Source organism: Pantherophis guttatus, chromosome 3 (genome assembly GCF_059756535.1).
Source record: "Pantherophis guttatus breed Tessera chromosome 3, ASM5975653v1, whole genome shotgun sequence".
NCBI classification, from domain to species: domain Eukaryota; kingdom Metazoa; phylum Chordata; class Lepidosauria; order Squamata; family Colubridae; genus Pantherophis; species Pantherophis guttatus.
This window is the reverse complement of record NC_142065.1, coordinates 98,646,254-98,673,800: the sequence shown is the minus strand read 5'-3', so window position 1 is coordinate 98,673,800 and position 27,547 is coordinate 98,646,254. Positions and strand designations below refer to the sequence as shown.

Genomic DNA, 27,547 nt, shown 5'->3' with positions numbered 1-27,547 from the left:
AACACTGGTTTAGGTCTATTTACCAAGTTATAAGATTGTCAGAAGGTAATTTGTAATGAACCATCTTTGAAATAAAGGAAGGCTCTCATGATTACATTTAGGAGCAATATAAAATCCAACTTATGCTAAAAAACAAACAAACAAAAAAAAAAACAGAGGAGATAGTGAATAATAAATGCATCATGAATGACTGCATTATCTGTCCTGAGACAGGAATCATTGGATGCAAGGTGCATTCTGTGTAATCTCTCTGTCTCTCCACCATCAAATGGAAATGTGGTAGCTGCTGCTGCTATAATTATTGTATGGGTGAACTCAAAGGACAATTTATGGATGAAAAATGGAGAGTGATTCCCAAATAACAATTAACATCACAGATATAAGCTACTTTCTAGAATCTGCTTATAAGACATTTAAAAACACCAAGTGTATTGCAACGATAGAATATTGTCAGATACTGATTGAGCCAGTAGCATTAGCAGCAGTTGTAGTAAATCCTGGAGCACTGCAGGACAAAGCCCAAGTAGAAATGTCTTTATTATCCAAGCCAAACAACAACCTTCATTAGAAGCTTTCATACCTGATAAGTCTCATCCAATAGTCTATCATTGTCCAAAAGTCTTACAATAAGCAAAATGGGTAATGTAGTATGTAATTGTGCAAATGTTCTATTTTATTCTTTCTTTCTTTCTTTCTTTCTTTCTTTCTTTCTTTCTTTCTTTCTTTCTTTCTTTCTTTCTATCTATCTATCTATCTATCTATCTATCTATCTATCTATCTATCTACCTACCTACCTACCTACCTACCTACCTACCTACTACTTACCTGCCTACCTATCTCCCACCTTTATTATTTTTATAAATAACTCAAGGTGATGAATGTATCAAACAACCTTCTCCTTCTATTTTCCCCACAACAACAACCCTATAAGGTAAGTTGCAGTAGTGGGTTTCAATTTTGGCTGCTACCGGTTCGCTTGTGGGCATGCATGCGCTTGCGCGCATGTGCACCACTTCTACACATGCACAGAGATGTCCTGGTGGGTGGGTAGAGCTTCCTGCTGCCACTACTGGTTTGCCAGATCCAGGGCGAATCGGTAGCAACCCACCACTGGTGAATTGGGCTGAGAGAGGGTGGCTGGACCAAAATCACTCAGTTGGCTTTCATAAGATAAGACTTAAACTCATGGTTTCATGCTTTCTACGGCAGTGCCTTAGCACAACTAGAACAAACTGGCTCTTAGCTTCTTCTATCACTTTTAAGTTGAGATCCTAGCATAGGGACTAAAGGTAATGAAAACCTGATCCAACTTCAGATCTTAGAATTAGAAATGGAGAAGGATACAACAGTTTATAGAGTAACAATGGAAATAAAAATATGATAAAAGATTGTTGCTGCAGCTAATTTTGGTTCTGTTGGTTAATGTAAAAAAGGCATAGAAGCACCTGGATCCTTCATATTCATTTATATTAATTCATTGGTGTCTGTCTAAAGTAGCTGGAAACTTGAAACAATCTAGTTTAAGCCTCAGTAATATCTAGGCTGAATATGGAACAAATGCATTTTTATTCCACTTTTAAGCTATCAAACAAATAAGGATGAAGTGGAATAGGGTGAGAGGTTGTCAAGATACATTTGGTACCAGCAGATCACAGTTAGTTATCCATGTTTATCACATGAACACCTGCATTTGATTTGATGACACTAGTGAAGATGGATTCAAAGCCTCCACAAGACTCTAATGAATATGAAGAAATGCCTCGTTAATTGAATGATTAAAGATACCAGTAGGGAATGCCAGATTTTATTGTGGTCCTGCAGAATGCTGAATTATGAAAAAACCATGTACAGATTTCTTAAAAAGCCATTAGAGATGTAATCATTTGTCCACAATGCATCTTTTTAATTAGGCAAAGTCAGAAGTTATGGGTGTAAACATACAAAGAACTCTATATAAATTTTATCAAGACCATGATCTTACCTTCTATATATCTGACATTGCAATGGACAGACCACCTAGCAAAGTTAAAACTTTCAAATATTATGAGGTAGTTTTTTAAGCTGAATAACTCACCTGATATATGTATTTTAAAATGCAGACAAATTAGTCTCAGTCAGCCACATTTTTTATTTTGCTTGAGTTACAGTACACAGTTTTTATATTATGAAATTCATCTGTTCTTTGCAGTTAAAATTTGAACATAGCTGTTAAACAGGACTTATTCTAGAACTGTGAACAGGCCTAGAAAAAGACCAAGCAATGTTTCTGACATTGATTGATTGATTGATTGATTTAGCAAATTTATTATAGCCAATTATCTCACTGAAGATGACTCTTGGTGGTACTCAACAATAAGTAAAAAAATATAAAAAACAGCAACTGCAAATATAAAGAACCCATTGTAATAAATATCCTTTAAAAAAAATGAAATACTTTTAAAGTAGAGGGAGAATAAAGAATGGCCCCTTCAACCATGGAGCCATCTATCCAGGTCTCCAGGCCTGGTCACATAACCAGGTTTTAAGGGCCTTAAAAAATGGCAAAGGGGTTGGGGCCTATTCAGGTGGAAGGATGTTTCATAAGTTGAGCACCACAACAGAGAAGGCATCCCTGAGGTCCATTAAAAGTAAATCCCTGGTCAATGGTATCAGCAACATGCTTTCTCTGCAAGATCTGATAGGGCAGGTTGATGTAAATGGGGAAAGGTAGACCCTCAGAAAAGCTCATTCCAACATCATGAAGGGCTTCAAAGGTTACAAACAACACCTTGAATTGGATTCAGAAGCAAACTAGCAACTAGTGCAGCTCATGGAGCCAGAGGTATAACATACACTGTTCTAGGAATGCACATAACTATCTTGAGGCCCTCCAAAACCAAAGCCACTTAGATTTGTCAGGGCTTACCTGAAGCCTGTTGCTCTACATCCAGCCATTCATAGTCTTCAGGTATCAGGATAGGATGGTCATGGAATCACTTAATAGGCCAGGGATAGAGATATACAATTGGGTATATCATCAGCAAAATGAGGTAGGTTTCAGGATTCCTCTTTTCCTTCCACATTTAGATTTCTTGATTTTGGTCCAGAAAGTTATTATCTGGGAAAAAAATCTCAGTGACCTGCATTTGTTTGCATTTGTTTGCCAACCAGCACAAAGTACCATTAAGTAATAGAATTTACACCTATTCCATCACTGCGGAAAATGCGTATTTACTAATCTTTATTTATTAACTAGTTACTATTTACTAGTCTTTATTAATCTGATAATGGCAATGGCTATAAATCTGTGAATTTTTTTAGTGTGAAGTCCTTCCTCCCCTAGAGTCAGAGACTGCCAAAGACGCATATGGAGCGGGGGGGAGGGAGGGAGAGGGAGAGGGAGAGGGAGGGAGGGAGGGAGAGAGGAGGGGGGGAAAGTGTACAATATAAATTGAACATAAAAAGGATCTAAAATTAATAGTTTCTATAATCTAGCAAAACAGACTGGAAATGTGCACCTCTTAACATTAAAAAATATATATTTGGGAGAATCTGAAAAAAAAGAACTATAAATGTCAGTGGAATTATTTCCACTGTTGAATAAAAAAAGTCTCCAAAGAAAGATCTAAACAACTCTGTTTGAAATATGAAAAGTGTCAGAGTAACTGCAGCAAAATAGTGGGGCCACTTTTAATTAAATTGCTTTGAGCAAGGCTTTCTTTCACTTGAGTTATGGTGGATTGGAAATGGGATGTCAAAGGCAGCATAAAATAAAAACTATTATGAATATGGTTATTATTTATATAGCCCTTTCATTCAAAGGGTGATTGTGAACATGTTTTCCAATCTTTCCTATAACAGGTAGAAAATATCACTTTAAATATTTATTCTACATTGAAGGGCTAAGAGAGAAGATGGTTTCTCTGCCAGAAAATACATGTTCAGATTCAGATTGCTATTAGAGTTTGAGAGGAAAAAAGAGAGTTAGAATTTGACCTAACCAGAAGTTGAGAAGTTGGTATTATAGAAATCAAAGGATACAAGACCCTCTAGAGCAGGGGTGTCAAACTCATGTTGTCACAGTGGCATCACATGACATATTGGGACTTTCCCCCCCTTCACTAAACTGGGTGTGGGCGTGACCAGTGCGTGACACATCCAGGCTTGCGGGCCAGGAGTTTGACAGCCCTGCTCCAGAGGGTGGATGTAGCAGAATAAACAGGCTATAGGATAAGAAAGAAGATGTTGCTACTGTCACAAAGAAAGCATAAAATTAACGATTAAGAAACCACAAATTTACCTAGAGGTCAGAACAAAAGAAAAGAAAAAGCTCAAGAAACCTCCATTATTGGATGGACTTTTTTCGAAGGAGTGAAATCCAGGCACAAAGTAAATTGAAACAGAAACTTAAGGAGAGGAAGTGGAAAAGAGGTGACTTATATGGAAGGAGAGAAGCACAGGAGAGTATGTATAACTATGGGCAGCTAAGCAAGGCACCCTTTGCAAGGAAGAGGCAAGGAAAAGAGGAAGCTCAGGAAAAACACTTTAAAGAAAAGACAAGGCTTAGCACAAAAAACAAATAGTGGAAAGAAAATTGTTTAAACGAGTGTATTGGGAGTAAAGAAAGAGATGTAAAAAAGGAATAGAATGTTTTCTTCTCCAGCAACTTTACCTGGCAGTGTTTCCCCTGTCTATAAAATGGGGAGGAGAAAGACCTCGGAGGTCTAGGGAGCAAGATTTTAGATTGGGCAACTTTAGAAAAAATAGCTGAGGGCAAAAGTGACTAAATCAAGGGTTTAAACTTTATTATGGTTGATTCAGTGGTAGGATTCACATTTTTTTGCTACTGGTTCTGTGAGCGTGTCTTGGTGGGCATGACATGGCTTGGTGGGCATGGCTTGGTGGGCATGGCTTGGTGGGCATGGCAGGGGAAGGATACTGTAAAATCTCCATTTCCACCCCACTCCAGGGGAAGGTTACTGCAAAATCGCCATTCCCTCCCGATCAGCTGGGACTCGGGAGGCAGAGAATAGATGGGGGTGGGGCCAGTCAGAGGTGGTATTTACCGGTTCTCTGAACTACTCAAAATTTCCGCTACCGGTTCTCCAGAACTGGTCAGAACTTGCTGAATACCACCTCTGGGTTGGTTGCACAATCACGCAAATGTTCATACTAGATCGGAATTTTCATTTATTTATTGAGTCTTTTCTAAGGACCTGAGATAGGAAGATGTTACTGTGTGATGGTGTTAAAAGTATAGACACAGGATGCAAGCTGTTTCAAATAAAACTGCCTTTTGCACTTGTCAATATTGACAAAATCAAAATCAATGTTCAGGTGATGCTCCAGATATTCTGCTATTGTACCCAAAGCAGCTATTACTGTTGATACTTTATTTGTTTTCTTTGCCAGAGTCATTTTATTATTATTTGCATGTCTCTTCTCTTCTCTTCTCTTCTCTTCTCTTCTCTTCTCTTCTCTTCTCTTCTCTTCTCTTCTCTTCTCTTCTCTTCTCTTCTCTTCTCTTCCCTTCCCTTCCCTTCCCTTCTCCTCTCCTCTCGTCTCCTCCCCTCCCCTCCCCTCCCCTCCTCTCGTCTCCTCTCGTCTCCTCTCCTCACCCCTCTCCTCTCCTCTCCTCACCCCTCTCCTCTTCCTTCACCTCCCCTTCCCTTCCCTTCTCCACATACTGCACATCCACCATCCCAATTTTTTTTCTTTTTTATCAATAATTGTTATAACTAGGGTGTTATGTGGCAGGTGATTGTCTATTTGAATTCTAAAGTCCCAGAGCACTTTAGCTTCTTCATTTTCAATTACTTTGTTTTGTCTTTTACAGGCCAGTTTGGTCTCTCCAGTAAGCCTTCAGTGTATCTTTTTCACTGTCCTTCAGATATTCTCCCAGTGCCCTTTTTTCTTCTTCAACTGTCTGATCGACTTGCAACATTCCACACTCCCTATTTTTCTTGTTAAGTAGAGTCTTTAAATATTGCTGCAGTGAAGAAAGACATGAATCATTAGCATTATTTTTCTGCTCTTTCTATCTAGAGCTTTTAGTTCTGCTTGAGTCCAGTCCACTATTCCAGCTGTGTATTTAATGACTGGAATTGCCTTGGTATTAATTCCCTTTATAGTATTTCTTCCATTGAGTTTGGACTTCAAGATCTTGTTCATTCTCATGGTATATTCACTTCTAATCTTTTTTACTCCAGTATGTTTGATGTTGTCAGCTTGAATGATACCCAGGCATTTGTAGTGATCATTTTCATCTTTATCATTGTCCTTTGGGTCAATCCTGATTTTCTTTTTTAAGATGGAATTTGAATCCTCAATATTACCAATAACAGGAGAGCATCCTGTAATGTCTGTGTACTGATGCAGATGTAATAGATATATTTATTGATCCCAATTTAATGTGTGTGTATGATATGTAGAAGTAGAGTTGAGACAAATCTACTGACTCTGAGGTTTTGATCTTCTCTGTTCAATACTCTTGAAATCTGAGCCTTATTGAAAAAGTGTCTGCATGTTTGTACACAGGCTTCTCTGACAAGTATAGGATTTCAGTGATATTGAAATTGTATTAGGATGAATGTGTGACATGGAAAAATTCAGCATCTTCAAAGCTTCTGGTGATGTATTCTCTCTGAATATAGGATTCAACTATGCAACGGTTGGGTAATTAGGCTATAATAGTCAAGATAACGCTTCTCAGAACATCTAAATGTGCCATTTATATAACAATGACTATTTTTGCTTCTACAAAAAGTGGTGAAGGCTATGTCATTTCTCTAAGTAGGATAATTTGGACAAAATTAATAAGATTAAAGTCTCTTTCTTTTATCTTTTATTTGATTTGTATACCACCCTACTCCTGAAGGACTCAGGGCGGTGAACAGCCAACAGTAAAATACATACATACACAATTTAAAAAGCAGAAATAAAATCGAATTAAATAGTTTGGCCCAGACTATTAAAACCCCAATCAATTTAAAACAAATTTAAACTTTGAGTATTAAAGATATTAAAAATATTAAAATATTAAAATTGTTTAAAAAGAGGGAGAAAGTTAGGCCAGGCCCACCTGGTGAAATAAAAAGGTCTTTAGAGCGCGGCGGAAGGTGCGCAGATCCGGGATCCTCCGTATCTCCGGGGGGAGCTCGTTCCAGATAGTAGTTGCCTCCACAGAGAAGGCTCTCCCCCTGGGGGCCGCCAGTCGACATTGTTTGGCCGACGGCACCCGGAGGAGCCCCTCTCTATGAGAACGTACCGGCCGGTGGGAGGCTATTGGTGGTAGTAGGCGGTCCCACAAGTACCCAGGTCCTGCGCCATGGAGCGTCATGGAGTATCTTTTCAGAGTTGTTTTAAAAGAACTATCTTTCGTTTAAAAAGATATTTTACTAATAATTCAATTTGATTGCATTTTTTTTTTGTAATATTGCAAAGTAAAAACCAGAAAAGAAGAAATATTTAATACTTCAGAAGAAATAAATTGAATCCATATATTGCATAAATAGAAATGTCTGGATGAATATACTAAGGGCAAAACTTAGTATTGATGAAGCTGTTGTTTTTAATAGGGGAGACCCAGTTTTGTCTAGTGGTTAAGGCACCAGGCTAGAAACCAGGAAACTATTAATCTGGATGACTTTGGGGCAGTCACTTTTTCTGAGCCCACATTAGGTTTGGGATGTAAATTGGTCAGTCAATTCCTTTACAACTAATAGATCAAGACTCAGTTGTTCTGAAAAAAATAGACCCAGTATTTACAGGAAAAATGTTAAGAAGAGAAAAAGACATCCTTGTTTTTAATAAGTAAGAATGCTGATCTGAAGTTGCTCAGGAATTCATATTTTCCACTCCTTCTTAAATACCACCCCTTCCCATACATTTTATTATATTCAAATTGGATCATTTTCTTTCTCTTGCTGGATGGAATGGAGGTAGAAAAATTGAAAATAGCTACTTTGTCATAAATAGGCTTTCACCATGTTTCACATGAGCAGAGAACACATTAAAAGAATATGCCCTAGGTGACCATTGGTTCTGATTTTTTTTTTGAGAGAGAGAAACGAATTCCTTTAACACAGAGCAGCATTCCTGTTGAAGCCTTGATCAATCTTTAGAATGGGAAATGGGTAATGGTCTATGCAGGTATAAATCCTCCCTGTGGATATATTAGCTTTTTATTGGTTTAAAGGGCTAGTAGCAATGAAAAGACAGAAGTCACAGTTAATTGAAAAGTCATGATCAGTATGACTGAACACAGTTTAAAATCAATATTAAAGTATAGGTCATGGTGGTGATAGCATCAAAGTTTCATTTTTCCCCCCACCACTGTTGTATCTTTCAGAGCTGTATAATGGAACAGGTGGTTACAGGCCTTTTATAATTTGGTTCATAAGGTATGGGAGAAACTGCTCAGTAGCCTATAGCCAATTTGTGCATCATTTTCCAGACAAAGACTGTTCATTTCTGTTCTAGCCGAGAGAAATACCAATACGTGTACCATTAGCACCTGCTTGTCCAATTAAATTGAACGTGTTTCATTTGATACAACCAGCGGAAGTTATCAGGATGCTTAAAGAAAGGAAATCAACTTCATTTCTTCTCAACTTTTGCCTGTCCTGGCTGATAAGGATGAAGAGAAGTAGTGTGACCAAGTAGAATGATCAATGGAATCACTCTGGAGTAGCTATTATCTTGATTGTGTTAGAAAACCTTACCTAAAGGTGATAAACCCAGAGGACGAACAGATATTGATGACTTTACAGAAATATGCTTCTGTTTCAACACCTATGGGGAAAAAAAATGAAGGGAACATCTGTTAAAACTTGAACAATACATAGAAGACTCTTGAAATATGAGTACATCAACCATAAATCTGTTTTTATCCAAAGTGATATATCACAGCATCACAGCAAATTTAAGGTCCCTTTTCACTTTTTTTGTTTGTTTGTCAATGATGCTGCTATTTGAGAGTTATATGCTATTTGAAAATCTTTTTAAAGGATCTATTACAATAATGGTTAACCTTTTCAGCAGCGAGTGCCGAAAGTGGAGGGCACACACATCGGAGTGCCAGAACCCAGAAGAGAGCAGCTGTCTGCCGCACACGTGCCCACAGAGAGGGCTCTGCATGTCACTTCTGGCACGTGTGCCATAAGTTCGCCATCACGGATCTATTAGTTTCTTTAAAAATCTGTATTGTAGGTCAAGACCTACCAAGTCTATATGTTATTTTTATCTTCCTCCCTACAGTTAAACTAGTGCACCAGTAATAAGCAAAAATTCTCAACCTTAAAGCAATATCATTCATGTTCTTTCACATCTGTAGCAAAACAATTGGATTAAGTCACTTGGGGGCTAGATATCAATTTGCACATTTTCCAAGAAAAGTTTTCATTTGGCCAAATATGTACCTTGGCTATGCAGGATGTGCCTTTGGTATTTCACGATAAAAATATATTTGATAAATGTGTAATTTGGAACTTCATTGTTTCCTTCTCTCCTTCACTTTCCCATAAAGTGATGTCAATAAAAATTCAGTACATCAAGCTCTAAATCCTTCTTAAATTCTTACCCAGAGAAAAGGGGGAAAGATGGAGATATGATTAGTAATAGTTGCTATGGTAAACTATAAGCAGTTTGTTACCTTGGTTGCTTGCTCTTGCTGACAAAATGTGAATTCTCTATTTCTTCAGTTATATAGAAAATGTATAGCGTCCTTCCCACCCACTCCAAAATCAGCACATTGATCCTTATTGTCCAGCATCCCACAGGACTATTAGGAGTAGAAAAAATGTCACAAAGATATAACTGATGATCTAGGGCAATACACTAAGGCATTGCCAAGGAGTAGTATAGCAACAATGACTCCTTCATTGCCTCCCACTGCTCTCATAAACACTGTCTGTCATTCATCTACCTTAAAGAATGAGTCAAGGGACATACATAGGTGTTAATATTGGCAGGAAATACAATAATTCTATTAAGGTGAAATGTAAGACTCATACTAAAAGAATGTTATGAAATGTTCATTATTATTTTAAATTCATAACAAGAACAATAAGGTTGAAATATTACAAATGCAATAAAGACCAAAGGCCAATCTATGAAGCATTACATAAATCAATTTGGGCTAATATTGTCTCTGCAGTTGGCAGTAGTAGATCTTTTTTGGTAGGAAAAGATGGGAATAAAATGAATAAAAATTAAATTAAATTCCAGAATGCTGGGGAAAAAACTTCAGACCAGAGATATCTGAAATTCAGTCAGAAATATATCTTTTTAAACTGCCTTCAAAATATTGGAGGAGAAAGATTGTGTGTGGGGGTGGGGTTGTTTGTTTGTTTCTTGATGTGGAGGTAAACATAATATTGAATAGACTTCTATAATATCCACTGATATTATTTTAATAATAATAATATCAGTGATTATTGATATATCACTGATTTATTTTAACCACATTCTGCACAATAGTCTAAAGCTTTTATTCACACATAAAGCTTTATTCACACATAAAGCTAAGACATGCAATCATTGTGGCTAGGATTAATCATCAACATTAAACCTGCTCCCCAAATTTCTGTATTATAGTCAGTGTGTTACCTGGACTAGAAGGAGTGAGAAAGCCAGGTCCAACTCTACTCTTGGCCAGGGAAAACCAATACCTCGGACCAGTTGCTCTCCCTCAGACCACTGTGTGTGTGTGTGTGTGTGTGTGTGTGTGTGTGTGTGTGTGTGTGTGTGTGTATTGCAGGAATACATATGTTGCAGGAACTGGGCATGAAAGTCATGGACGAGACGAGGAGTGTGGACGTTGGTGACATCTACCCAGGTGAAGTCCTCCAATCCATACCCTTTTCATACCATGAGGTACTGAAACCAGCCCCACAACCTATAGGAATCTCGAATGCTGTCCACTTCATACTTCACCTCTCCACGAGGGGCTACTGGTCCTAGAAGTGGCAGACCCAGCTGATGCAGACTGTCAGTCGATACTGGTTCTAGCAACGACCTGTGGAAGACTGGGTGAATCCTGTCAAATGCCACAGGATTGATCATTGCTTCAACTGGAAATGGTTCCAAGTAGCAGTGATCGAGTTTTTTGATGGCCACGTTGTCAACAGGTACCATGTGGAGAGCCAGACTCAATCGTCCACAGCTAATGGAGAGATGTCTAATGATGCCGGTTTGCAAATTGTTTGTAGTCCTCCTTGGCTTTGGTCCTTGATCATCACCTAAGCTCTGTCTCTCATGTTCACTGCTTAGCCTCTTTTGGTCATCCTGTCCCCTTCCTCCCTGCCTACAAGCTGTCCCAATCCTGAAAGGCCCTAGCCTGACAGAGCCTGCTCCTCCCCATTTTCCTCCCAAGCCAATGAAGCCACCCCCTCGATCTCCGTCGGCTCCGGTTCTGGCTCATCTTCCTCCACAGATTCAGGCTCCAACAGGAGCATGACAAATAGATAGATAGATAGATAGATAGATAGATAGATAGATAGATAGATAGATAGATAGATAGATAGATAGATAGATAGGCAGGCAGGCAGGCAGGCAGGCAGGCAGGCAGGCAGGCAGACTATTATAAGCTATACTTACTAAACCCAGCTTGAATCCTTCCTTTTATTTTTCTTTAAATATATCCCTCCCTATTTCCTCTTTTCTAATAAACAAAATCTTTAATTGGCATCCCACCCAAATCAACAGACCATTTGGCATTATTCATTTTAACTTTGATTGAATAAACCAATTTTATATTCTTTCTCCCAACAATCTTTAGATCTCTCAAAGATCTAATATCTGCATTCTCATGCACTCTTTGTCTTTTCTCTCAAAATCCTTGGCCTCTTTATCAAGATTTTTAAATTTCAGTAGAAAGAAGTTATCCATATCAATGTTCATATTCTCATTGTCTTTTCTCATAAAACATATAGCAATTTCAACAAGTTCCTTTTCTAAATTCTGTGTGGAGAAAATATCCACATCACTCGTCTGGTTTAGTATTTAGATATATTTTAAAATTATTACATCATTATCTCATTTTCTTTGTAAATCCATTATTTCCTTATCTTTCTTATAGGCTATCATTTTTGAGTCCACTTTCAAATTTCTGTTCTATTCAATGGGGCTTGTTCCTTTCCAGTAACATATTTTTGGTAATAGTAAATAACTGTAAAACTTCATGAACACATTCATTGTAGATATCCCTTAAAAGAGCCATTGATGCATTTATTTCCTTCCAGCGTTCTCTAGTGTCCAATCTTCAAAGTCATTCATGTTTCTAATATAAACTTTTTCCCACATTCCCACATTTTCCCACAGGAAAAAATTATTTCAATTAACATCAAAGTCTTAAATCAAATCTAGCTCAGCCCTAAATCCATTAAATTTTTCTAAAGCCAACATTAACAATCCTTCTGATGTATATTATTTTTTTAAAATAAATATTTACACTTGTAGTTAAAACTTCTTTTTAAAAGGACTGAAGAAAACTCACCCAACCCAAAGTTAACCCTGTTGTTGTTCATTTCCCTTGTTTTATTGAGCTCCATTTGTGCTTTGGCTTTTCTGAGTTTCATTCTGCTACTTGATACTTGCTGGCATTCTCATCTTCCATTTCCTAACACATTCCTTCCATTCTAGCACATTAGTCAGAAACTCCTTTTCCCTCCACATTGGTTTTCTATGTTGCCTCCCTATTTTAATCTTATTAGGATAGAACCTGAGGTTGGGGAATCCAACATACAGTAGATATTGATAAGCAAGTATATTCAGTACTTCTATAGAGAAGTAGAGCTGTCTATTATAGCTTGCTAACTATCATGGCTTAAGTATTTCATTTTTCTTGTTTGCCATGTAGACGAGTGATGAAATCCACTTTTTTTACTACCAGTTCTGTGGGCGTGGCTTGGTGGGCATGGTATGGCTTGGTGGGCATGGCTTGGTGGGCATGGCTTGGTGGGCATGGCAGGGGAAGGATACTGCAAAATCTCCATTCCCACCCCATCTGGGGCCAGCCAGAGATGGTATTTGCCGGTTCTCTGAACTACTCAAAATTTCCGCTACCGGTTCTCTGAACTGCTCAAAATTTCCGCTACTAGTTCTTCAGAACCTATCAGAACCTGCTGGATTTCACCCTTATGTAGACCAATGTTAAGAAACTTTGCCTACTTTTAACAGCAAAGCTATCTGTGTGATATTGTTCCTAAGTGTTGGGAATCATATAACACAGTTTAATTAAAGTTTTGTTTCAAAGAGAAATTATCCCTCACATCCTTGAGTGCACAAAAGTCAGTGGCCTTTCTCCATTCACTCCCAGATCACGACAATCTGACTACTCTGTAATAAGGGTAAGTGTCATGACTATACTGCTTTACTTTTTTTTTTATACTTAAAACTGTCAAGAACCGAATCCTCCTTTGCCTATTTGAAAGTACATCAAACTCTTTACTTCATTTCTCCAGATCCCTTTCCGCACTGAATCTAGCTATTTACTGGTTGCCAAGCAACCTGCTGTACTTGCTTTTAAACAACAAACACATCGCCTTGCTGCCTCCGTATTTATTTTCAACACACTGTAATAAACCTTCCAAAAGAATAGCCATAATAATCAGCATCTGGATCTCACAGACAAGAATGTAAAAACTGTTATCTGTGACAACTGAATGACACTTCCCTAGTAAGAGGCAGGACTCTTAATGCAGATGTAGGAAGGCCACTGCATTCAGGGTCCTGTTTCTGGGTTCCAGAACAAATTTTGCATTCTGTTGAAAAAAAATATAACTTAGGATCTGAGGGTTACTTTAGTTTCTTCTAGCAGGATTGTCTTGGGTAGTTTGATTCCTGATAATGAATTCCCTGTCATATGGACATTTTATGTGCCAATATGTGAGTCTAAGGAATCATGCCTGAACTGCCTTTGCCTTTTGACTTCCAAACTATCAACCATCTCATTTTCAAGGTAGCATCAGAATCTTCTCATATTCCACAAAATAGAATATCTAAGATCTTTTATTTGTCCAATAAATGATATCAACACCCTCCTAAAACTTGAAAGTCCCCAAGAAAACAAGAGATGAATTTCGTTTCTGTGCCTGTGCAACATATTCACTAGATACAAATTGTTGCCTGCCAACAATTTGTATCTTTACTGTAGAAGTTGTTGGTAGAAAGAAAGGCATCTTCAGCTACTAGGAAGAAAATGTTTATCACATGATCCTCCCATATTGGGAAAATCATTCCATCCCAAAAGGCTGGAGTCACACTTAACATTAAACCATAAAATCACTTTGTTTGCTGATGGCTCACTGCAAGTGTATGAATTCAGTCACTCAGTGTTAACTATGTGTGGATACAGATCAAGAAAGAAAGAAAAAAGAGAAATATACATAAACAGGAAAGCACAACCTACAGCTTGAGAATGGCTGAGTTAAAGAATGTTGATCACATGTTGATCACTTGTCATAAACAATTTTTATAGTGGTCTTTATTAGAGTTGTATCCTATTTTTCCCCTCTAGGTGGCATATATAGTGGTCACTCCTTTAATAATTTATCCACAATTTTGTATGGTAGGTTGGGCGAAATGGTTGCTCTTTAGGGCTGTGTGAACCACAGGAATGCAGAGATGATGGAAAACTCATTTTACTTTCTGACAAAGGCTAGGAGATGACAGGCCAATGAGGGGGCTTCTAGCCTATGATTTCCAGAAAGAACTTCATGGTAAAGAAGATCAACTTGACCGAGATCAACCCTATTGGCCAAATAAGAGCTTGCTGTTTCAATGCTTGCATAGCACATTTCTTTTATTTAGTATCATTTCTAATATACTGTGAACTTGCAGACAAAATTTTAAAGGTAATTTTAAAATTTTGGTAAATACTTAAGAGTTTGCAGGCACTTTGTAAATATTTGTCAACAATGATATTTTCAATATCATTAATACAAAGACAATTATTTTGAAAAATATACCTATACTGATCTTGCATGACTTATTAGTCAATGCAGCCAAAGTTACATCAGTTTACAGAATGCACCTTAAAATGGTTGATTCCAACTTTACCTTCTTCTAAATTTAATAAATGTATATTTTTATGTATAATGCTACAAGGAGAATTATTTCACCAATCAGTAATAGCATCCATACTATCTTGCTTAATAATGTCCTGGCCATTGTACTGATGTGTCACTGTCCTTTTCATTTGGTTTTGGCAGAAAAGAGATACTGGTGACCTTCTGGCTGGGGTTCAGTTGTCAGATCAAGTGGCAATAAAGATTCCTTGCAGTTGAAACAAGAAACTCTTTCTATTACAAGTTTATTTTCCATATCTGCTCACTTGTGATACTGCAACCATCTGGCATAAAGAATTTACCTCAGGACATACAATAGTGTTAGCAACCATCAAGATTTAGTCATTTTCCTGTTTCCAAGGAGTGGGCATTGATTGCATAAATGAAGCTTACTGATACATAGCTTGTTTTATAGTCCTTGGTTTGCCCTTAACTGTTCTTTGTGCAATAAAGGCCCTCCTAACCCATAGCTTTCATCTTTATTTCCACCCACCCAACCATCTGTGGTGCATATTATCCAAGCATATTAGTATCCTTACTCCCACTCTGTGCAATCAGCTGCAAAGGCTTTATTTCCCCCATGTTTTCCTTTTGTGAAGGCAGAAAATATGGGGTTTCAGAAAGTCATTTTCAGTAATAACATCAGGACTGTGACACCAGGATTCTAGAATTAATGGACAAAGAAAGGCTGAGCAGGTGATTTTGGTATACAGATTAAGATCTGTATCTTAGTCTTAGTCATACTTGACATTTCAGTAGAATATACAATTTTAATGGTTTTGTAGAGTTTCCTTTTTCCTCTATAGAGGATCCTAACAGGATCTTCTATAGGATCCTGTTCTTTATTCTATTATTTTGCTTGATTCCTACTGCATCTTGGCTACATTTAAGGTAGAAAAGTATTTTCCACATTTGAATGAGCAGCTTAACCCTTTTCAATGCCTAATTATAATCCTGTTATAAAATCTCCTAATTCTGTTTTATCACTGCATTATTGTAAATACACTCATAGTGTATAAATCCTTTGTGTAAAACATGAATTATGAAAATCAGTCCAGTTTTGTTCTGCCAAGAATTCAACACACCTTCACTGAACAGAAACCAGAATAATTTTTCCCGTCTCTTATTGCCGCAACCTTAACTTTGCACAGAAATTTGCTAGTGGAATTCTCTTATAGTTTATCAGAAAGCTGAAGTCTGTCTAGGGTTTCCAAAATATTCAATCTGCTAATTTGTTTCTAAAGCTAAAAGTAAAACTTATAAAATGTCCTTCAAATCTGCCAGATCTAAAATTAAATCCATGCAGAGGCATAGAATGGATATGAACAGAATACGGCTCTATTTCAAGATATGTACAAAGCAAAATTATTTTTATGTTAAAATATAGGTCTGGTCAGATCCTTTCAACAGAGACCTGAAAACAGGTACTTTTGAGATATAGCCTGGTTTTCTTCTCATCATATTTTTTGCCTCCATTATTCTTACCTGCAGTGAAGTCAGTATGTAGGGTAATACAGAACAAGGCAATAATTATTGAAATCACACTTTAACTTATTTGTTGTATTGTCTTTGTTATGTATAAAGGTTTGGCAGGAAGTTTGAATAAACTAGCCATCAGCTGATTGGCTGACCACCACAGCTGCAAGGTATATAAGGGGAGCTGTTTCCCCTGGTCAGTTGCTGGATTCTCACTCTAATAAAAAGAGCTGTTGTTACACACCGCCTGGCTTGCTGCGTCCTCATTCACCCCACATAACATTGGCGATGAGGATGGGATTCTGAGGCCAGAAGCCACGGAAGAGCTGAAACACGAATCCAGCCAGGTGAAGTGAGCGGAGCATCGGAGAATCCGTATGATGTCTGCCTACCTGCTGCCAGCGCCTTTCAACCCGGCAAAAGAGAAGTGGGGATCATATATGTCCCGCTTCGACTGTTTCCTGTTGGCCAGTGATCTACAAGAGCTGCCGGACATCCGAAAGAAAGCCATATTCCTGACCCATTGTGGACCCGAGGTGTTCGACATGGGAGAAGCGCTATCAGAACCAAACTCGGTCCACACCGTTTTGTGGCAAATGCTCCAGACGCTGCTGAAGGACCACTATGCCCCAACGCCCTCGAAATATGTCCAGCGGTACGAGTTCCGCCAACGGATGCAGCAGGAGGGAGAATCGATCAACGAGTACATCATGGCCCTGCGTAAGGCCGCAAACCACTGCGAATACCAAGACCTAGATGAGATGCTCCTAGAGCAACTAATCTGTGGAGTGAGAGACATTCGTTTACAGAGGCGGTTGCTCGCAAAGACTAATCTAATGCTTCACATTGCACTAGACGAGGCTAGGGCTCAAGAGTCCTCTACCAAGGCAGCAAAAAAACTACAGAAGATGGTGCAAAACAGGGCGAAGCACCAGCCGGTGCCAGTGCATTGAGAGACCACATACACCAAGAGCGAGGAGGAGTCAGAGGAAGAGGTTTTCCGAACTGAGCAGTATCGACGGGATCAGAGGAGCGACCAAGAAGCTTGTGCAAGCTATGGAGGGTCCCACCAGTGCCAAACCTGCCAGTTCTGAGAGACCATTTGCTGGCAATGCGGAAGGAAGGGTCACCTTGCAAGAGTCTGTAGATCAACACAACCAGTAAGTCACAAGCCGCGGAATGCCGCCAGTCAATCAGAGACGGTGCAGCAAAGGAGAACCAATAAGCCAGAGGACTACAGGAAGGGCAGAAAATCCAAAAATCTCGAGACCTGCACTATCCGAATCGGCCAAGCATTCTCGACCCCCAGGGAGAAAGTCTACACGACAGTGGAGATCGAGGGGCATGAGTGTCGGATGGAGATCGACACAGGATCACCACTGACCATCATGTCATGGAGCAAGCTGAGGAAGGCCATACCCAGTCTGCAGAAACAGCGACTACGCCACCAACGACTCGGACTGCACAATTACCAGGGGAACCGCATCCCCGTAGAAGGAATCAGTGAGTTCCAAGTCGAGTACGGAGAACACTGGAAGAAGCTACCCCTCACCGTGGTCAGCAGAAACCTCCCAAGCCTCCTAGGGATGGACTGGTCCAAGGCCCTAGGCATGGGATTCACCGGAGTCCGAAAAGTGCGGAGCACCCTGAAAGATGACCTGATGCAAAAGTTCCAGGATGTGTTTGACGAGTGACTCGGCAAGTATGTGGGGACCCCTATCTCTTTTAAACTTGACCCCAATATTGCCCCCATTCATCTGAAACCGAGAAGGGTACCCTTCGCCCTTAAACCAAAAATAGACATGGACGTGGACAAGCTCATCAAGCAAGGGGTGTTAGTGCCAGTAGACCACGCAAAATAGGAGACCCCGATTGTGACCCCAGTCAAGCCAAATGGATCTGTGTGCATTTGTGTGGACTATATATGTTCTATCAATAAGGCCCTCCAACAGAGCGCATACCCGGTGCCCATAGTACACCATTTACTTCATTCCCTGGGCCCTGGCAGGATCTTCGCTAAACTTGATCTTGCGCAGGCGTACCAGCAATTGCCGGTAGATAGTGCCACGGCAGAATCACAGACGATCGTTACACACAGAGGTGCCTTTAAGTGTACTCGACTCCAATTTGGACTCAGTGTAGCTCCCGGACTTTTCCAAAGCACCATGGAGCGACTATTGCAGGGGCTGCTTGGGGTGGTCCCATATTTTGATGACATGCTTATCACAGCGGAAGATGAGAAACAACTGGGGGATAGACTACGGCAGGTCTTACAAAAATTCAGTAGTGCAGGACTAAGAGTCAAACGCAAGAAGTGCATGATAGCAGTCCCTTCTGTGGAATTCCTGGGGTATCGGGTAGACAGAACTGGCATTCACCCCACAGAGAGCAAAGTCAGGGCAATCCGAGAGGCCCCCACTCCCAAGGACAAGGCGGAACTACAGGCGTTTCTGGGTCTCCTAAATTTTTATGCAATATTCCTGAAGGACAAGGCAACAGTAGCGGAACCCCTGCACAGACTGTTGGCTAAAAAGTCCACGTGGGTTTGGGGGAAGGCTGAGGCTGCTGCTTTTGCTGCAGTTAAGAAACTCCTATCAGCCGAAAGCTTCCTCATCCAATACAATGCAACGCTTCCCCTTGTGCTAGTCCGCGACGTGTCCCCGTTTGGCATGGGAGCCGTCCTGAGCCATAGACTACCAAACAGTCTAGAGGCGCCAATTGCATACTACTCCCGAACTCTGTCTAGCGCCGAACGCAACTACAGCCAGCTAGACAAGGAGGCCCTTGCAGCCGTCTCGGGAGTCAAAAAATTCCATGAGTACCTGTTCGGCAGGGAGTTTGACCTCATCACGGACCATCGCCCCCTTTTGGGCCTCCTGGCAGGGGACCGGCCCCTGCCTTGTCACCCAGGATGACACGCTGGGCCATCTTTTTAGCAGCCTATTCCTATCGCCTGGTACTTCGACCAGGGGCGAGCATGGGCAACGCCGATGCCCTCAGCCGATGCCCACTGCCGGACATAATAGAAGACCCAACACCCAGAGTTCCAGTTCTGCTTATTGACGTTTTGGACTTGGGGCCTCTTACTTCTGCAGAAGTGGCGAGGGCCTCAACCAAAGATCACATGCTCAAGAAAGTCATGAGTTGGGTCACGAGAGGGTGGCCGGAAAAGACTGAGGGCGGGGAATTCAAACAATTTGCTAACAAAAGGGATGAATTAACGATGCAAGGGGGCTGTCTATTGTGGGGCGATTGGGTCATTGTTCCCTTGTGCCTAAGGGAAAAGGTTTTGAAACTGTTGCACGAGGGGCATCCCTGGGTTGTCAGGATGAAGGGATTAGCTAGGAGCTACGTGTGGTGGCCCCAAATGGACAAAGACATCATGGAGTGAGTGGGGAAGTGTCAGCCCTGCCAAGAGTCTAGGCCAGAACCCCCGACAGCACCAGTAAGGGAGTGGGAGTGACCACAGGGTCCCTGGTCTAGGATCCACATAGACTTTGCAGGCCCCTTTCATGGGCAAATATTCATGGTTGTAGTCGACGCCTTTTCAAAGTGGCTGGAGATTAAGCTAATGAAAGCCACTACCACTGACGCGGTGATCAGGGAGCTAAGGAAGCTATTCGCTACCCACGGGTTACCAGACACCTTGGTCTCCGACAACGGGCCACAGTTCACGGCCACACAATTTGAGGGGTACTTGGCGGAATTGGGGATCAGGCACGTACTCTCTGCCCCATTTCATCCGGCTAGTAACGGATTGGCTGAGAGATTTGTGAGAACGACTAAGGAAGCACTCTCACCACTAGGCCCAGGGGACTGGCAAGCACGGGTGGATAAATTCCTAACAGCCCAACACACCACACTGTGCACTGCCAGAGGCCGGAGCCCGACAGACCTACTAATGGGAAGGAAGCTCCGATGCATCCTGTATAGGCTACACCCCAACTACTCCCCCGACAGTCTCAGAGAAACTGAAAGGAAGCTTTGGGTTTTCACAAGAGGGACTCAGGTCTATGCCAGGAATTATGGGGAGGGGCCCCTCTGGGTAGCAGGGACCATCACAGACATAACCGGTCCCAAATCATATAGAGTGGATATGGGGGACGGGAGGATTTGACGCAGACACATCGACCAATTGCAAAAATGCATAGCCGCCGAACTTAGTTGTAACTATGATGATCCAATCCCTGACTACAATCCGATTCCCGCAGCTAGCTCAAGCCTGATGCAAGCCGAAGATTTAGTTGCAGAAACCAGGGTCCAGCGCCACACACTCGAGACGGAACGGACGGCCGAAGAAGGCAACACCCACAGCGAAGTCCAGGAGGTTCCACTGGCGGAGCGGGGAGAAACGGGAGGTCCCTCCAGCCCACTTAACGCCACACCTCTGACTGAGCTGCGCAGGTCAACTAGAGTGCGGGCACACCCTGGCCATTTGCATGACTACGTATGCTAATGTACACCCCAAGTGACTTCTGGGAAGGGACGGGTATTATGTATAAAGATTTTGGTGGGAAGTTTGAATAAACTAGCCATCAGCTGATTGGCTGACCACCACAGCTGCAAGGTATATAAGGGAAGCTGTTTCCCCTGGTCAGTTGCTGGATTCTCACTCTAATAAAAAGAGCTGTTGTTACACACCCCCTGGCTTGCTGCGTCCTCATTCACCCCACATAACAGTCTTTATGTAAATTATTGATTTAGCCAATCATTTCAAATGCTGAGCTATACTTCGGATAGATTTCACCTCTTGTTCTGCCTCAGCTACGGACCCCAAAGAACGCAGCACACACAAACTCTATACAAAGCTTATTTTACTCAAATAACTTAGTCTTTATCATTCAAAGGCTGTTAATGAACTGTCTTAACAGCCTACCAGAATTCTAAGATAAGGTAATCACAGTCTTACTAGAGTTGGCAGAAAGCCCAGAAGCAATTTTGCAGACACAAAGGAGAATGAACTAAAGTTGTTCTCTACAGCTTGTTGCAAGTGGCGTTCCTTCTTAAATAGGCTAAGGGAGTGGCCAATTAGCCCCAAACCTTACTCTTGAGGAGACCTCCTCCTGAGGAGCCACTCCTGCCTTTTGGCAGCTCTGCGTGCCCGTTCATTGAGAAGAGGCTCCTCCTCTTTGTCCTCTTCACTTAAAGGAGCTTCTGGAGGTTTTGAAGACCCTGGCTGAATCCCTGCCTCTGGCACCACATCTTGTCCAGCCTCCTCACTGTCCGACTCGAGCGCCAGCTGCACAGGTTGCTGACGCAGCACCACACCAGTCTCCTCATTGTCGGAATCAGCTATAATCTGCACAGGCCGCTGACGGGCCACAACACCTCTATGTGTGAAGCCTATGAAAACTGCCTGCTTTGCCCTACTCCCACCTCTTAAAAAAGAGGAATTGGGTCTAGTTCATTCGAATACATAGAAATTTAGATTTAGACATACAAGACTAAAGGATGTTTGAAATTACAGTGACCTTGCAAAATATGCAACAGGAAACAGATTACCCAGAGACCTACTCATTTTCATCTTTTGGCTCTCAGTTGAAGCTTATAAAAACATATCAAAATAAATGTTAGTAATTATTTGTATTTATTAGTAGCCCATATCATTTCTCTCACCAATACTTAGAAATCTAGAGATCTGTACATATTATAATGAGAATTTCCATCAGCATTCATGAGGGTGCGATTCTGGAGAAAATTTCAATAATGACGGCTTTTGTGGAAATAATTCGTAGAAGCAAGATATAATTAAAATTAAATCTATTTTTTTTTTCAACAGGGCGGCATCTGTCTTTACTGGCATCCAGTTCAGGAAAACATCAATATAGTTTGCAATTTCACATATGAAATCACCAACTTCTTCTGCTTCTAAACTTATGTAGGAGAGGTTAAGGTACTCTCCATTGAAAGGACAACCTATTACTGGAGTTTGACTTTCATTTCCTCCTACTGAAAACTCCTGTTCCCATCAGTATTCTTTTTTATGCTTATATGCTCCCAGTTAACAGAAAAGCAGGAAGAATTGCTGTAAACTGAAATCTCAAATGATTTAAGGTGTAGGCATGTTTTGATTAATTTCATTATCATCAGATCAAAGAACAATCTGTTTTCATTTGAATGTCAATAATAAATCCCTTGAATTCACTGAGGACTTTGTCCCTTATAAAGTGAAAAAAGGAATGTATCTTCTGGGATGTTTTGGCATGAAAATACATGAGTGTTAAATGATGTTTATGGGGAATCCAGATGGCTCCCTCATGAAAATGCCTCTCTTGCAGCAATTTTCTAAATACCGTGCTATAAAATCTGGCTTCCAGTTGGAAGTACCTACAAGATCACAGAATACCACAGCACTATCAGGCTTTAGATTACTATCAGTAATTACAGTTAATATTGTACAGTTAATAGTTTAAAACAATTGTGTACTTCTTCCAGGAAAACATTGTGTTTGGAAAGTCTGAAGCCATAGGAAATTATTATGGATGGTCAACTAAGAGGTTTGGACGTAATCAAATATAAAACCATCAGGAAATCCTGGGCCTATGGATACGATTGGGTAATTAAATAAAAATATCCTGAAATTAGAAAATCACCATCCATATGGTTGCCAAGAAAACATTGGAAGAAGTTGTTTGCAGTATAGCAGCTATTTAGATCTGACAGTGTAGGCACCAGCACTCTGATGTCCTTGAGAATTGCTGAGATTCCAGCTTCTATAATTCATGCAATCTGGTAATCTCACAAATGTTAATATTTTCTCTGAATTGTTAAAACTGTGAACTGTTCATTCATTAAATTTCTGCGTGGAACATTGTAAAAGTCATGCTATTGCTCCTAACTCAACACGCATGAGTACTACACCTATGAAGGATAAATCTGAACATAACCCATAGATTTTAACCCATAAATTTTATACTAATTTATTTTGCTTAAACTCCTGCAATTTTCTTTGAAATTCCTACAAATGGCCCAAGTATTACATTAGCCCCTGATATGAACAGAAATGGCAGAGGTATCTACAAGGCACATGGAAAATATGATTTCAAATACTGTTGTCATTATGTTAACATAAATTATGTGTTTGACAATGGTCTCAAGAATTAATGCTTTGAGATCAAACAGGTAAGATGCAGGTTTGAATCATGCAAAATAATGTATTTCCCATTTGAGAGCAGAGTGTTGCAGGAACTGTCCTTCCATTCCTTTATCTTAATTAGGAGTTTTATGGAGGGTTAGCATCTACAAAATTCCAAAAGATTTTGTGAATTATGAGAACATCTGATCATTTTCAAGCTAAACAGAAGGCATTTTCATATTGCACCAGTGCACATCAGGCTTACACTGATTCATGGAACTGATCTTGCCTGAAAAATCAGTTCCACATTATTCAAATGTTGGTCTTATTTAAATTGTTAATTCAAATTAAATCAACATTAATTGTTAATTCAAATTTAAATGGATGAGTCAAATGGAGTTTATTCATTTTAAAAGGCCAATACAATTTGGACAAAATATCCTCCAGCATACAGAAAAACTGAAATGTTAGATCCTTTTGACAAATCAAATATAATTGTTGATTCAAATAATTGAAACATAAATATCCAACTAGGCTTTCTCCTATTAAATAAAAGCTTGGAACTTTCTGAAACAGTTAAATGGGGAGGGGGGCACATTACCCTTTACTCTTTTCCAAGGGTTTGTATACATAAATATACAGTTATGCCATCAACATTTGTTAGCAAAGCAGCCAATTTTCTTTTTGCAAACATGGGTAAAAATGGATGTGATTAGCTCTGCAACTGAAAACTCATTTACTTGACTTATATCCAGCCTTTTATCTCACTTGGGAGCTCAAGGCAACATACATCACCTTTCTTCTCTTATTTTACTTCATAACAACAACTCTGAGTAGTCCAATGTCATCCATAAGCTTTCATTGCTAAGCTTAGACTAGAATGTGGTCTACAGTAGCCCAACATTCAACTCCTATACAATGTTATATCACACCCTTAATCAAAAATTACACAGACATGTTTTTCTTTGCCTCTAGAGATGTCTCTTATGCTTTTCAGAGGCCCAAGCATTGTTTTTTTTAAGTGTGACTTTCAGGTCAAACTCCTGGGAGTGTAGCTAAATTCATTATTTTAGGAAAATACATTCTATTTCCTATACAAAAGGCAGCAGGGTAGAACATTGACATTTTTATGAATCCCACTGCTTTACTCTAAAATCACTGGGTGACTTAAAGTCAGTCAATACCTCTCAGACAAATCTACCTCACAAGATTGTTGAAATGACACAACATAAGCACAATTTTTATGCATTTTGCATAGACGGCTTTATTATGTTTTTAAATGATTTTTTTTCTCTGAGATAATTTTCATCTGGTACTTAGATGTGTTTTGTAAAAAGGAATATAAAAAGGAAAAAAAAACTGATAAATTACGTGATCCAAAATATAGGTAAACTGAACACTGAAGCTGTAGCTATAAGATGTAAATTGTTTGAAGCAAAACTTTATTCAATGAAATTGTAGTGGAGGGATTTGTGAATTGGATTGCAATAACAGCTGGAGAGGTACATGTGAGAGGAAACTGAGGGAAATAAAGAGAGAACCTCAGATTAGTAACAACTTCAAGGGAATTCATTTAAATCCATTTTAGCTTGTTTATAGCAAACCAAAATAACTTGAGAAGGTTCATTCCCATGCATGAAATTTATTTGACCCAGTACATGTCAGATAGCTCAAAGATTCAAATAAATTATTTTTGAAACATTGGAATTAGGTAATAAAACTCCTTTTTAAAAAAAAAAAAATATTTTCCATTATTTTTCTATTTTTTATGAAGTTATAAAAGTTATATAAGTTATTCAGATATTCTATAATAAATTTTATAATTAAAATAAAAGTTTGGGACATGCTTAACTAAAAGGCACCTATTTCATGCACAGGGAGGTCCTTTAAAGGTAATTTAGCAGTTGCTTATATAAAGCATTACAAGTAACCCTGCTTAATGACCCTAATTGGGACTGCAATACCTGTTGCTAAGTGATGTGGTTGCTAGGTGAAACATCAGAAACACCATTTAGCCAGAGCAGTTTTTGTAGGCCTGGTGCAGTTGTTAGGCCAAGATCTTACCCTCACCCTACCCCACTATATTTGTCACTGATTCAATCCCTTCCACCTGCCTATCTCCCCTCCTCCAATCTCTGTCTTCTGGCTGCCTGCACTCTGCCCTGCTCTCCACTATCCTGAAATCTACTGTTCCTGCCACAATTATTTGTGGTCAGAAGCTGCCTGGTGAAGAGTCAGTCTCAGAGGTAATATTCAGCAGGTTCTGACCAGTTCTGGAGAACCAGTAGCAGAAATTTTGAGTAGTTCGGAGAACTGGTAAATACCACCTCTGACTGGCTCCACCCCCATCTGTTTTCTGCCTCCTGAGTCCCAGCTGAATGGGAGGAAATGGGGATTTTGCAGTAACCTTCCCCTGGAGTGGGGTGGGAATGGAGATTTTACAGTATCCTTCCCCTGCCATACCCACCAAGCCACACCCACCAAGTCATGCCACGCCCACCAAGCCATGCCCACAGAATCGGTAGTAAAAAAAAATGGAATCCCATCACTGGTCAGTCTAGCCACATATCAGTAGCAATAGGAGGAATAAGATGTCAAAAGTTAGCTGGAGACAACCAGGGTTGTGCATTGCAGAGTAGCAAGGCAGCAAGACAGAGTGAGATGGTTGGGATATAGCTAGGTGGGGGGGAATCAAAGCATACGCTACAATAATAAATGAGGATTGACTGCCAAGTCCTCAAGTTCTGGTCCTGATGAATATGGGGTTATTGCAGCAGCCATAACGTTGAGGACCAGGTGTCAGTACCATTCATCCAGCACTGTCATTATTTTGAACAGTCACTGAGTGGTCATTAAGTGGGTGCTACCTGTATAATGTTTTTTTCCCCCTCACTTTAGTACAGAATTCTGAAGGTAAAAAAGAAAAAGAAAAAGATGGTGACCCTGGAAGAGGTTTGAGTAAACTAAGGAAGACAGACTTGATTTTTATGCAGGGCAGTTTGTCACTGAGGGAATTGACAAAGCTTTGTGTGCAAAATAAAACAAGCAATCCTGTAGACCAGAAAAGTGTATCTATGCGTATTTGTGCCAACTGAACAAATCCGGGTTTCTTTTTTGTCTCTTTGTTTGCTCTCTATTCTTCAAAGCTTGAGAAACAGTAGGAAGGAAGAGCCTGCTATTTCAAGCAATAATCCAATGGTGCAGATTTTAAAGATGATGGATGGAGTCATGGAGAGGATGAAGAATGTTTGCACCATGTTATATATACACACACAATACACCTTTCTATAGCAGTTTTAAATTATTGTAAAGAACTGTTTTTCACCAGGGGACTAGCTGCTACTGCTGACTACACTTTTGCTTTGTTAAGGCTGCAGCAAGGGCCAAGTGTTTTCTAACAAATGCCACCATTCAACCCAAAGCAGAAAAGCTGAATTGCAAGGGGGAAGGGGAAGGAAGTGAGGGTGAGAAGAATAAACTGAAAGTTGTTTCTAGTTATTGAACCAACATTGTTTTGAACCCTGAATGATTCTGATAAAGGTACATTGCAGAAAACTGGTGAATAATCCTCGAGTTGCCTACCTCATATTATCTTCTAGTACTAAATGAGAAAACTCCCTTATAAACTCCAGATTTTATCTGGAGCTATATAGCTATTGTCAATTCTATTGCCATTTTTAATTGATTTCTTTGTTGAAATGCATACTAAAACACTCTCCCTTCTATTCTTAATCTCAAGTAATTTTGATAGCACCATAACATAGTTTCATAAAAGTATCTTCCACATTTTTTCTTAAGCAAATTCACTTAGAGCAGAATGCTCTATTTATTTAATAATGAGGGGAGAGAATCACCAAGAAACAGTAGATATAAAAAGATTTTGCTTAGTTTTCCATACTTTCCTAAACTGTCATTATTGTTATCATTATTATATTGGGTCAAACAATCA

The 27,547-nt window shown here is 39.8% G+C and overlaps 1 long non-coding RNA gene across 2 annotated transcripts in view; it reads right to left on the bottom strand.

Moving 5' to 3' along the window:
• Positions 1–27,547, bottom strand: part of LOC148114702 (uncharacterized) — a 125,706-nt gene that overhangs the window by 67,397 nt on the left and 30,762 nt on the right. Inside the window, exons 2-3 of one of the 2 annotated variants that reach the window (XR_015733186.1) lie at positions 8,703–8,772; positions 2,906–3,097 (exon numbers count right to left, since the gene is read on the bottom strand). This is a non-coding gene — a long non-coding RNA (uncharacterized LOC148114702). The remainder of the gene's footprint in view (positions 1–2,905; positions 3,098–8,702; positions 8,773–27,547) is intronic. The other variant, XR_015733185.1, reaches the window with a different exon arrangement.